Source organism: Leptonotus elevatus, chromosome 19, assembly GCF_054856555.1.
Source record: "Leptonotus elevatus isolate MCC_2025b chromosome 19, RoL_Lele_1.0, whole genome shotgun sequence".
Taxonomy (NCBI): domain Eukaryota; kingdom Metazoa; phylum Chordata; class Actinopteri; order Syngnathiformes; family Syngnathidae; genus Leptonotus; species Leptonotus elevatus.
Window position 1 is genome coordinate 16,537,925 of NC_141257.1, and position 12,736 is coordinate 16,550,660.

At 40.1% G+C, this 12,736-nt stretch overlaps 1 protein-coding gene across 2 annotated transcripts in view; it reads right to left on the reverse strand.

Moving 5' to 3' along the window:
- Positions 1–12,496, reverse strand: part of glcci1a (glucocorticoid induced 1a) — a 33,522-nt gene extending 21,026 nt beyond the window's left edge. The window contains exons 1-2 of one of the 2 annotated variants that reach the window (XM_086062418.1): positions 12,345–12,496; positions 2,310–2,377 (exon numbers count right to left, since the gene is read on the reverse strand). The gene's annotated coding sequence lies outside the window, so the exon portion shown is untranslated. The remainder of the gene's footprint in view (positions 1–2,309; positions 2,378–12,344) is intronic. The other variant, XM_086062417.1, reaches the window with a different exon arrangement.
- Between the last annotated feature and the right edge of the window lie 240 nt (positions 12,497–12,736).

Consider the following 12,736-nt stretch of genomic DNA (forward strand, 5'->3'; position numbering starts at 1 on the left):
GGGGAATGAAGCCCCAGACAACATAGCTCCTAGGCTCATTGCGACACGCAAACCCCTCCACCACGATAAGGTGATGCCTCACGGAGGAGTAGTCATGTATTTCGTTATTTATTTATTTAGTCGTTTAGTTGTTTTGTTTTTTATTTTGGCAGTTTTGGTCCTCCATACTCTACACGCCCCTTTAAAAACGGTGAAATGAACTACCATGGGAAATGTTGCCTTCATAAGCATAATTTGCTTATCCCCCACACCCATTCCACATGTTACCAACAAAAGCTTTATTAGCAATCAAATCTTTACGTTATCTCATTGGATGTAGTTGGGTTTCCATCCACCCATTTTTATTCAAATTTTCAAGAAATGCGAAAATAAAACTGAATGGAAACGATAGAATTAAAAAAAAAAAAAAGGGCCCAAAATTGTCAAAAACGTTTTTATGCCTTGAGGGGATGGGTTTTAAAGCGCAAAATATTGAATTTTCGAATTTTGCTGATGGAAATCGGTTTTGCAAATAACCGCTGGCAAGACCGGATACACGTTGCATCTTGATCGGATATTACGATTACGTCACACGTACGTTTGTAGTCCCAAAGCAATATCAGACATTAAAGTAAGGTATGTTTGGGGGGACGGCGAAACAGAAATATTTTTGGAATTAATTAAAGAAGTGAATATTAACACTATTTTAGATGGAAAACAGTAAAGAAACGCTACGGTTGATCAATAATTACAAAAGCAAACTCATACGACGTCACGCAAGCCACAGTCACTTCCTGGTCTTCTTCTTCTTTTAGATTACAGGTGGATCATTATATAGGACCAAAAACTGCTAAAATTCAAAATAAATAAATAAATAAATGACTAAAAGTGAAAATAAAAACGGATATAAAAATATGTAAATCGAAAAATTAAATCCCAAAACATAATTGGAAAATTAAAGCAAAATGTATTAATTAAAAAAATAATAATAATAAAATTAAATTAAAATTATATATATATATATATATATATATATATATATATACACATACATACATACACACACATACATAAATAAATACATTTGTATTTAATTTAGTTATATTTTTTAGATCCGTTTTTATTGTCATTTTTAGACATTTATTTATTTTGAATTTTGGCAGTTTTAGTCCATACTGCCAGGACAAAATGTTATTCAAATGAGGGGGCGGTCCTAAGCATGTCTTGGGTTTGACTCCGCCGTCGCAAGCAAAGGCTTACCAAAGTAGCCGCCGGCAAGATGGCAACGGCTGTGTATGGTGTGTGTGACGCAACAACCTAGGAGAGGGTATAAGTAACGATATAATCACTAGCAAGGGCTCATTAAAGCTGCCGCCGGCAAGATGGCAACAGTTGCTGATATAACACAATACACACCATCAAACGCGTTCCAGTGACAGTTGGAGATCGTGGCTTGAACAAACCAACAGCACCACATCATCTACAAACAGCAGAGATGCAATGCTCAGGCCACCAAATCAGACACCTCAACACCGAGGCTGCGTCTAAACATTCTGTCCATAAAGGTTATGAACAGAATCAGTGACAAAGGGCAGCCTTAACGGAGTCCAACCCTCACTGGAAACAAATCCGACTTACTGCTGGCAATATGGACCAAACTCTGACATCGTTGGTACAGGGACCGAACAGCCCGTATATAACTTGACTTTTACTTTTTGAGGGGCCACCCTGCTCGCAGTCACTGCTGCAATCAACAGACGTCTGAGACAATCTAATCTGGCACATGACTGTTTATAGTGTGCATGCACACCTGTGCACCGCTTATATGCAGCCCTCACTATATGTGTGTTTTACTAGTCTAGACGGATTGTAACAAATTTTGCTAAGACCAATCAATCAGAAGACAAAACAATGCTGACGTCATTGAGGTCCAGCTCACGCGATGAATTTAAAATCTGATTGGTTAAATAACAAGTCCCACTGTAAATATGATTAATGTTACATGGGCAAACACTGCTGAATCTAAAGGTCCTGGGCAGATTATATTGATATGCAGCACAGAGAGTCTTAAATTTGATTGGACAAAAGAAAATCTAACATTCAAGTGCTGAAAGCATTACAGCTAAGAGAAATGTTATGAAATCAAGAAAATGAAGAAAGCATGTCACAGAAAACACCTGGGTACTGTTTTAAAATGTGAGCAAATGGAATGTGTCCTTTTAGACTCGTCAGCCATATCATTCTGAAATGGAGAGGCAGGAAATGAGTGCCCTTCCAAACTTCCAAGTAGCATGGGATGAAGTACGCTCAGTAACGCCTCTAATGCTTACCTGGATGAAAAACAAATAGTACTCATCGGAGAAACAAGGCCAGCAATCAGTGAGGTGGGGCCCAATGACTGCAAAGAGAGAATCAGACTGGTGAATGTCCTCTCTCATCACTACCACCAAAGAATGTCAACTGTTGAGACAAGACACCAGGAATATCGTAACAATACAGTGACAATAAAAGTGTACAAAAAGTACACAATTGTAAAATATGTTTGCATTACGTTCACCAAAACAAAGATCATTGTGAATTACAATGGCTAAACTAGGTAGAAAGCACATAGACATAAAACATCGTTATCCTCTGCATGGAACAGCTAGTTCCACACTCAGTACCATACTGATGAGTTCAGAGAAGAGTTGAGACTTTATGAATCCCACTTCGGATCCAGGCAAGACATGCCCCACTGCAATACGATTGTCTGCTGCAAAAAAGCACAGACTGCCTCCAACTCAAGTGGGAGTCACAATGGGGTACCGCACGAATGCTATTTTTAGACCGCAAGGCCATGTGACTTCAGCAGCTTCAACCGGAAGAAGGTCAAAAAGAAGCCGGCTCATTGACGAACTATGCAAGTAGTGCTTGTTTTGTTCTTGTTTATCTCCGGGGGGGAAAAAACATGCAGAGTAAACACAGCTGTTTTGGAACTTGCAGAAACCTCTCCAGACACTACAACCGTGTAGATGTATTCTTTATTCATTTCCTGAAGCAAAAAATTCAGAGGGATAAATGTCAACGGGGATCAACTTGTGCGTACGTCCAAAAGATCAGTTTAACGCCAGCAAAGTGAGCCTTTCACCTTCATATGTAGTAAACACTTTCTTGGGGGGCATGCATGCCCCTACAGATGACTATCTAGATCCCTTCCCGGCCACCGCCGTCCCAAAGAGGTAAGCGATTGTCTTTATTATTATTTTTTTGCTTGGTGTTTGGCACTACCCTGACTGCCGGACGACAATAATGAATGAAGAGGAAAAATGCTAAAAGAGCGTTGCCACTGTCACTCGGACCTGTCTTGCTCACCGCCTTATTTGTTATTTTCATGCCTTTCGTGCAGCTGTGACGTGTATGAAAATGTAGGGCCTTTTCTGAATTAAGGAAACTGGTTTATAAGCGGGAAAGATATAATAATTGAAAGAATTGAGGTATAGCAAGTGTTGTTGGTTGTGCCCAAGAATTTCCGAGTAGAATTACACACAAAAAAAAGCAATACAAATTTACCCCCAACAACTACCAAAGACGTAAGACAACCAGATATGACAGACAGGGCATATGGTGGTAAAGAAAGGATAGCTTGTTGAAACTGGAGAATGTCCGCGTCAGTTGCATAGGACGGTGTTTTGAGGGGGAGAAAAAAAAAACTTTACCTCTGGGTCAGGTTGGCTATTTTAACGTCTTTTTCAGCCCTCTACACTCAAGCCATCTCTTCAACTGAACATTATAGTATGTTCTTCGACGTCTATACCAATGAATTTGGCACCAGGGATATCATTCTCGGACAGAATTAGTAGATTTAGCGCAGTAAACATCTCGCTAGTAGACTGTTTACATCCGTCTAGCATGACTGGCCCGCCGAGTTTGACCCCCTCGCTAGCCTCATGAATATTAATTAAGTGTGGTGACGTATATCGTGCATTAATCATCAATGAACAGTATCTGTCTGTCTTATACTGCCTCCAAGTGGCCAAGGCAAGAAGGCACAGCATTTAATGGACAAAAAGTTATATTATTTTTAATCCTGGAGTGCTAAAGTTTATTTTTATAATACACACTACATTTTTTGATAGGGTAGGTTTGAAAGGATTAATGGCATTTCCATTAATATCAAGAGGTAAAGATGATTTGAGATACATGTGGTCACAGAATGAATTAAACTCTTATCTCAAGGCACTACTGTATTTCTTGTTAATCAAAGGATAAATAATATGCACCTGTGATTATTTTTATATACACTCTGTCCAACTGTGTTGTAGCACCGTTTTTGATTTGAAATCCGCTGCTTGAAGTTTAAGTTTAACAACACTGCCACATGGTTGCAAATTGTGAGGTCGTGTATGATTCCTGCAGCATCAGTCCATGAAGTTGCCCATATATAATACATTGACGTACCTAAAAAATTGACAAAGTTACAGCAATTTTAATGTTGGTAGAAATCCCTAGTTTTGAGAGAAAGGGGTTTAAAGTTTTGGTACTTCATATGTCCATAGCAACCAGTACGTTAGGAAAAAGATATGAACCTGAAATTTTCAGGAACTGTTAAATATCAGCGGAAAGTCAATTCCAATAGCAGGCAAGGCCATTGTCCGAGATTTGAACCCTTTGAAAGTTATGGAAGTTTGACCTCTCAACAGATGAAATCAGCCACAACTTTGAAGATCACATTCAGCTTACAATTCATCTTCTGAGGCATCAGCCAAAGTCTGGTTGGTTTATTGTTGCTCCTTGTTGTATTTTATTGCTTAAATGAGGTCATGTTACCACAGTGGGAAATTTGATTTAATAATTTTGTGTCATTTAAAAGATTATTTGCCATTTGATGTGGCCAGTGATAAGTGCTTTATTGATAACTTATCATGGATGTTATATCTCAAATGCTTTTGGTCACATGCAGATGGGAAGTAACGAAGTACAAATACTTTGTTACTGAACTTGAGTAGTTTTTTCCAGTACTTTGTAATTCACGGAGTATTTGTTTTTTAGAATACTTTTTACCTTTAACCGTTACATTTTTAAAACTGTATCTGTACTTTTTACTCGATACATTTTCAAAACAGAGGTCGTTACTCGTTACTTTTGTTTTACGTGCATGACAACAATGAAAAAGTGACGGCAGCTTTTGCGCTTCTATGTTTCTGGCTCGGCCAATCATATGAAGCATACATATCCCCGACATCCCCGCTTGTGATAGGCTCTATCTCAACCAATGAGATGACGCAATGGAGTGTCAAAGTTGAAACGAAACTGTCAACATTATGGACTCGACTCAGAGCTAGCGAGTCGGCTGCAGCTAACCAGTCCGCCCACTCATGGCCTTACCTGCGGGAAATATTCACGTTGGTTGGCTCGAAGAACGATTCATGGCGAATACATTGTGTCCTGTGTAAACAGTCAAGTCCACGAGCTAGCCGCCTATAGGAATTCCCCGTCCAATATGAAACAACTTATCGAGCTAAATAATCATTACCCTTTTGTTAGCTTGGCCCTGGTTAATGCACTGGATCTGAATATATGATTGATCTGAATATATAACTGGATATAACTTAAAAACTACAAAAAGGCAAGTTGTGGAAACTTAATTAATTTCCATTGCATCTTTAAAACAAGGGCATCATCTAGAGGAATATTTTTTTTTAGCAAGGTCTACATAAGGCGATTTAGTCAGTTTTAAGGGTTTGTTATGTGATGATCTTTTAAATTTAATAGTCTTCAAATTATATGACACAAAGAAGAAACATCCGGTAAAAATACTTTTTACTTTTACTCGTGAAGTACATTTTAGAGCCTGTACTTTTTTACTTTTACTTAAGTAATTATTTGAATGAGTACTTTTACTTTTACCAAAGTATTTTTATGTAAGTAATTTTAAGTAAATACTTTTACTCAAGTACAGAATGTCAGTATTTTCCCATCCCTGTTCACATGAAGAAAATAAAAATGTTGAAGTTTTTTTTTTTTTGTACCACCACCCCACCCCACCCCAAGTAGTACACGATAAGGGACACTACACTATTACAAGTAAATATAGCCTGTGTGCATTTTGGGGCGGAATATCATGGTGACTCTTTTGAGAGGACCATCCCGATCATTTTTCATCTTCAAGCTTCATATTTTAAAGCTCATTTTTATGTTCAAGTCACTCCACTTAAAAGAGTAAAAAAGTCAACAAAATGTGCAGTGATATTTGCGATGCAGGCAGTTTATTTGTGACGCATCGCTGAAGTGGCGTCTGACGGTGTCGTATGAAACTGACAACATCGACAAGCAATCAAAACATTACATTAGTATTTACAATACATTACATTAGCCTACATTACAAACAAGGCACTGGCGCATGTCATAATTTTTAATTCTCGACTCGCTGTGAGTGAAAGTACAGAGTGACAGCCTGTCAGTCTGCTCTGCGGGGGGACCTGCAGTTTGTCCCTCGTCATTGGACATGATTTTGTGTATGAACGTAGTAATTCAATTAAAAGTAGAAACCGATTCATTAAAAAAGAGATCCCGAAATTGAAGATTATCTCTGTCTGTTTGGATTACAATTCGCCGGTATTCGGAGCGATGATAACATAGCTTTCGCTCCAAGGTAGGATGACTGTTCTGTTCACTTTTGTGCTGAACAGTGTATTTAGACTTTTTTTAGTTGCTGTGTACATCCATCCATCCATCCATTAGCAGATCCGTTTATCCTCACAACATTTATATAAATCATTTGTGAATTACGTTTGAGGCTAGGAAATTCGGGTTGTTTTTAAACAGTTGCGCAAGATGCAGCGCTAGCTAGCAGCTAGGCAAAAAAAAAAAAAAACTCCCCCTAGTTACGATGCATAGTGTCTAATAATTGCTTATTTTCATACACTACTATTACAATTTTGACTTTTGTGCTGCTGGGAAATGAACCTAGAGACCTCAAGGAGGCTATTTGTGGAGAAATCTCAAAATGGACATATAATGTACAACTGTCTAATAATGTTGAATATCTCCACATTAATTCTCCCGACATGTGGACCATTTTGCCGGAGCGAGTCACAAATATGTTGAAATTAACAGGGTTTTTTTTTGTGCCAAGTTTGATAGCAGAAAGCTAACATTTGTTCTTTAACTGAAGCGTGGCTGCCAGTGTGCGCTTACGACCCCTCAGATCACCACCAAACATTCGCACCTTCCATACACCAGTGTGAGTAGCACTAGAGGCAATGTGTGTGAAGTGCCTTGCCCAAGGACACACACAACGACACATGACTTGGGGAGAGTGGGGATCAAACAGCCGACCTTCTGGTTACTGAATGACCGTCTCTACACCCTGATCCGCCAACAACTTCCCTTTGCAGAAGACTTAAGCACTTACATGGCGGGCCACGCGAGCCTTTGGGTTCCGCCATTCATGTTTACATTCAGCTTGCAGAGCAATTCATGCGGTATTTGTGAGTTCACAAACTCCCGAGCCCGCTGATTTTCCCAGATTCATACACTTTACGGACCAATCACAAAGCAGTATTGTGTTTGGGGGCGAGATATGCAGCTGTGACGAAACCAGGAAGCGGCAATGCCATTGGAAACAAACAAACCTAACATGGACGAATGGACACTGCAATTAATTCTGTTCTGGCAGAATTACTCACCGTTTCCTTGTTGAATAGCGAGAGGCGCTTTGGTGCATTTTTAGCTGGTAAGGATGTTCATGCTTTTTTTTTTTTCTATGACGAGAACGAAGATGAGATTTTCATCCGTTGCCGTGATTGGTCAAAACAAAAGTTAGGTTCGGCTATTGGGGAAAAAAATGTATCTGGTATCTGTCACACACACACCTCGATCCACAAACGCTTATCTCCAGGGCGCGCGCCCGTTCACGTCTCGAATGACGAGATGAAACGGGGAATGGTGAGGTAAATATTTATCCTTTGCTACGTTGGCGCAGCCAATGTCTGACAAAATTGCACTGGGGGAACATCAGAAGCCATTTGGCAGGAAGGTGGGCCCCGCGTCGCCAGCTAGCGGAAGCTGTTCAGAAGCGAGAAGCCGCCTCCTGGCCACCGGCTCGCTGCCTCACTCGCTGTCGGGGGACATTCGCAAGAGAGAGCGGAGACTGGTTGGTCTCACCGCCGGCCAAATGGGGACCTTGCGAGAGAGAGCGGGGACTGGTTGGTCTCACCGCTGGCCACCTCCGCTCTTTCTCTCGCAAATGTCCACCGTCCGGCAAGCTCCGTGGAATGACGGCCGTGTGGGAAGCGGAGACAGAGTTTGCCGGGGCGGGCGAGACAAAGAATAATGTAATTAATTATGCCTGTTGTAATGGCATTTTGTACATAAAGGTGGCATTTGGTGATCATCTATTTTCTTAAACTATGAAGAGCAAAAAAGCATGTAGCCTATGAATATTTATTTACGTGCAGACATGAAAGACATGTGTGTAGACAGAAGCAAGTGGCCCAGGAGCCTTGGCCACATCGAAGTCATTTTGTAAACCGAAGCGCTTGGAATCAGGCGAGCCTTGGCCATATTATGCACAATTAACACTGCTTGAATGTATGAAAATAAAAGTGTACCGTCACTTAAGTAATGATTTCATTCATTCAATATACATTAAATACATGTATTGAAAATATTGAAAATCATACTCCAATAAATGTTCAAAAAATATTTCGAAGACATTAAAGAACATCTAAAAGCATTTGAGTTTTTTTGTGGAAATATATTGAATATTATTGGGGGACTAATGCAAAGACAATTTAGTATGGATCGGATCGGTATCTGCAGATACTGAACCCAAGGTATCGGTATCGAACCAGTAATGAAAAAAGTGGATCGGAGCATCCCTACTTTTTAATGGAACAAAATGGCAAAACAGAACATTCAAACGTGAGCTGCTGATAGCCACAACTCACGGCCCATGTGCTCCTCCCTCAGCCCAACTTCCACAACCTGGCTCGTCCCCACTAACACCCGTCACCCTCTACTCAAATGGCCCTGCCTGGGGGTTGGGGAGTAGTGCTTGGCTGTTCGGCGGCAGATTAATAAAAACGCTACAACAAGACGCAAATCCCTATGTATTTTTATGTACCTGTACTAGCAGCACAAACACCAAAACAAGGATAAAAACAACGCTTTAATATGGTGAGGTCGCTATGGTATTACTTATGAATGATACGAGCAACACAAAAACTGGGGTATTTTGTAGATATAACAATAAATGTTAATAATAATAATAATAATAATAAATATATTAGCAGCGCCCTCCTTAAATGCACCAACATAAGAAGGCACCATAGAACAAATCTAAAGTCCATGAGTAATTTACTCACCATAACGCTAAATTAAGAGCCGCTTGCTGTAAAGCGGGCCATCATGCGTGGGAATCACCTGTAGCTGTAAGTCCATGCACCTTTCTTTTTCTTCTTGGTCATAGGCTCCTGTGTTGTCTCATCACAGGGCCTTTATTCCGTTGCAAAGAAACTTTCCAAATATGTCTGTTTTTTACTCATTTTGCTAATTTGTCGATTAGCATCAGCGCTGTGACTGAGATAATTAGCGTCAAGAGACTGTCGTAAACTTTTCAAAATAAAATATTTTTAAGCCTTGGCTAATCAATTAACCGGAAGTACAGTAAGTTTTTTTTATTCTTTCACCTGTGCGGCCAGCCGAGGCCTGGTCCAAAGTAGCCCACGACCCGGGACTGGTCTGCGGCCCGGTGGTTGAGGACCACTGGACTAGGACACCACAGAGTGGAGATTCCTCTGCATTGTATGGCCAATTTAGGAAGTCGTTTTCCGTTTCCGGAACAAGGAACAAAGCCGGGGGGAGAGTTGGCTCATCACCATGGGAATTAATTACTGCCAATTTGCAACAGTTACTGTTGGCCGTATAACTCGCCAAAACACAACACGCTCCGTGCTTAGCGAACAGGTTTTGGGAGGGGGGGGGGGGTGTTATCGTCACACACATCCACACAATCACACACGAACGTGGTCTCCCGGGAGGGAAGTGAATACGCTTTCCAAAAAAAGTTACCTTCACAGAAACTATCCGAGGGGAGAGAAAAAAAGAAGCTGAGTACGCCATGAAACAGACCAATCACGAGCAATGTTATGACCCACCATCTACGGCGTACAAGTATTGGAGACAGGTGTGCAGCACCCGGCCACGAGCTACAGCGTACTTCTCGGCGTAAATCACGTGATGTGCGCCTGTCATTAACGCAAGAGCAAACGCAGACTTATAAATCTGACTTTACTTGAGTAAAAACGTTGCAATTAATGTAAAATTCTCAAACAGAAAGTATATTTAGAATCAACGACTTTTCTAATAGCTTTCTTTGAGCCTTGAATAGAATAGTTCTGTAAAATACAATCAAAATTGAGTCAAAGAAACAATTCTCCGAACTTCTCGCTTACACGCTTAGTTCTGCTCATGAGTGCCACACTCTAGCAGCATTGGTTTGCGAGGCCCCGTGGACTTGAGCAGGGAATTTAACTCTGAGATGATACGCCAAAGGTGTACATATAATATCTTTTGTAAACGGCACTAAGTAGCACTGTTTTTTATTAAGCATCAAATTTTATTTATTTTATTTTGTCTTTGTAATTGTGTGAGTGAGAGAGTATTGGATGGTGAGCTGAAAGCTGTGTTTAAGGATGACTTTATGTTTATCTTGAAACAGACAAATTAAGTTATATTCTAATATGCCATTTGAATTTGGCTCTGCAAAGTGTGCAAATTATTCCAACAAGCATCAAGCAAGTAAACTATAGTCCATGTTAATTAATCTTCCCACCAGTGAGTCCTTTAAATTTGGCTGCACACTGAGTTAACTGAGTTTTAAAAAAAAAACGCTTTAATGAATTTAATCTCCAGAGTTAATGCCTTAATTTTGACAGCCTTATTGAATATATTAAATACTTACAATATCAGCTATCTATTTTCATTTGTCTCCTCTATTTTTAACCCTAAAATGCTTCTTTTTTTTTCAGTTTTGCTTTGCTAAGGGACTAAATGTTATTTATTTGTTAAATTTATCTAACTCCATAGAAGATAAAGTGGACATATGTTTAGATGAAAATGCAAAATCTGAATGAAAAGAAACCCAGGGAAGAAAAGAAAATCGGATTCTTTACATTTACAAATGTATATAACTTGCCCCACCCTACCTCTCTGAGCTCCACCAACCGTATGCACCTACCCGGTGCCTCAGGTCAGCGGACCAGACATGATTGGTGGTACTAAGGACTAAACGTAGGATCAGAGGGGATTGAGCCTTTTCAATTTTCGGACCCTCCCTTTGGAACGACCTTCCGCTAGGGATGGACAATTAATCGAAATTTTATCCTGATTGTGTTTTTGGCTTCTCTCGATCTTTAAAAAGCAATAATCAAAGAAAAACGATTAATGTGCAGAACGGCGCGGCACGTTTACACGTTTCCTACGTTGTGAAAGTTCGCTGAATACACCATGTTGCTTGTAGCAACCCCCGGAATGATTCAGTGTGATTCTGCCGTCCCTAAGCGTCCTTTAGGCTGTTTAATAATGAGACCCTAGTTGGAGTTAACAGTTAAAGTTAACGGAACACACGACTAGAAGACTTACATCCACTGTATAATTAAATACAAAACATGCTTCGTTTTTTGTTTTTTTTAAGGGACTGCCTCCCTCACACAGACTTCTTACATTATTAGGGTAATAACTTTTCTTCTTATTTATGTATTATATATCATTCACTATGTGTACATATATATTATGTATATTATACATGCACCCAAACTTTTTTTTTTGTTTTACAATTAAACAGCTAAACAACTAGTTCTCATAACATGGTCAAACATCCATCCATATCGTGTGTAAACAGAACCATGTCATCAGGTACACGCTGCTGCTTGTTCATTAAATCAGAGACGTGTTGGAAATTTACCAACTTGAACCTCACTGTGTGTATTTCGCGTTACAATTCGGCGTAATTTACATAACTGTACTAATTCTGATGGTAAATGCTGACCTACTTAGTCTTATTATAAATAATCCTCAACAAAACAAACGTGGCGTCTGATGACAAACGCTGGCAACCAAATAACACATTTAAGATTTGAATGGATTTTACGTTTAATGGTGACATAATACATAAACCGAATAAAATACAACGCTGTCAAGCTCCATATGCGGTAAACTGTTGTTTTTAAACTCGCGTAACGTTGGCATTAGCGCTTAAATTGCCTTATTTTACGATGGAGTGTTGGTACTAGCGTCGCTCATTTGAGACTGAACGGTACTTAGCTTAGCACTATGCTATCGAAACAATGATAGGTGCGTTGCAAAATACGCCTTTCCAATACCTTCAGATTCTCAAAATGGGAGTGTGCACGTCGGTGACTTCCTGGTAATGAAGGACGGACGTTCTGTGTAGACCAGCCAGATATCCGACCTGCCTGCAGCCGGACTGGCAGGACTTGAGCGAAGAGACGAAGTCAATCCAGCGTTGTTTACAGCTAACGAGAAACAGAAGACAGTTGGGGTGTGCTGGTTTCCACGCAAAGGATTCTGCTGCCCACGGCGCGCATGAGCCTGCAACTGGATCGCGGTGCAGGAGGAAAGAGCTAGTGGATGAAAGTGACACTTTGCAGGAGCGATTGCAATGATGATGCAGATTCAGATTAATCTAAAAACCTCATGTACGCATCATGGTAGTATCTTAAAACGGCACATGTTGTATCTGCAAACCCATACA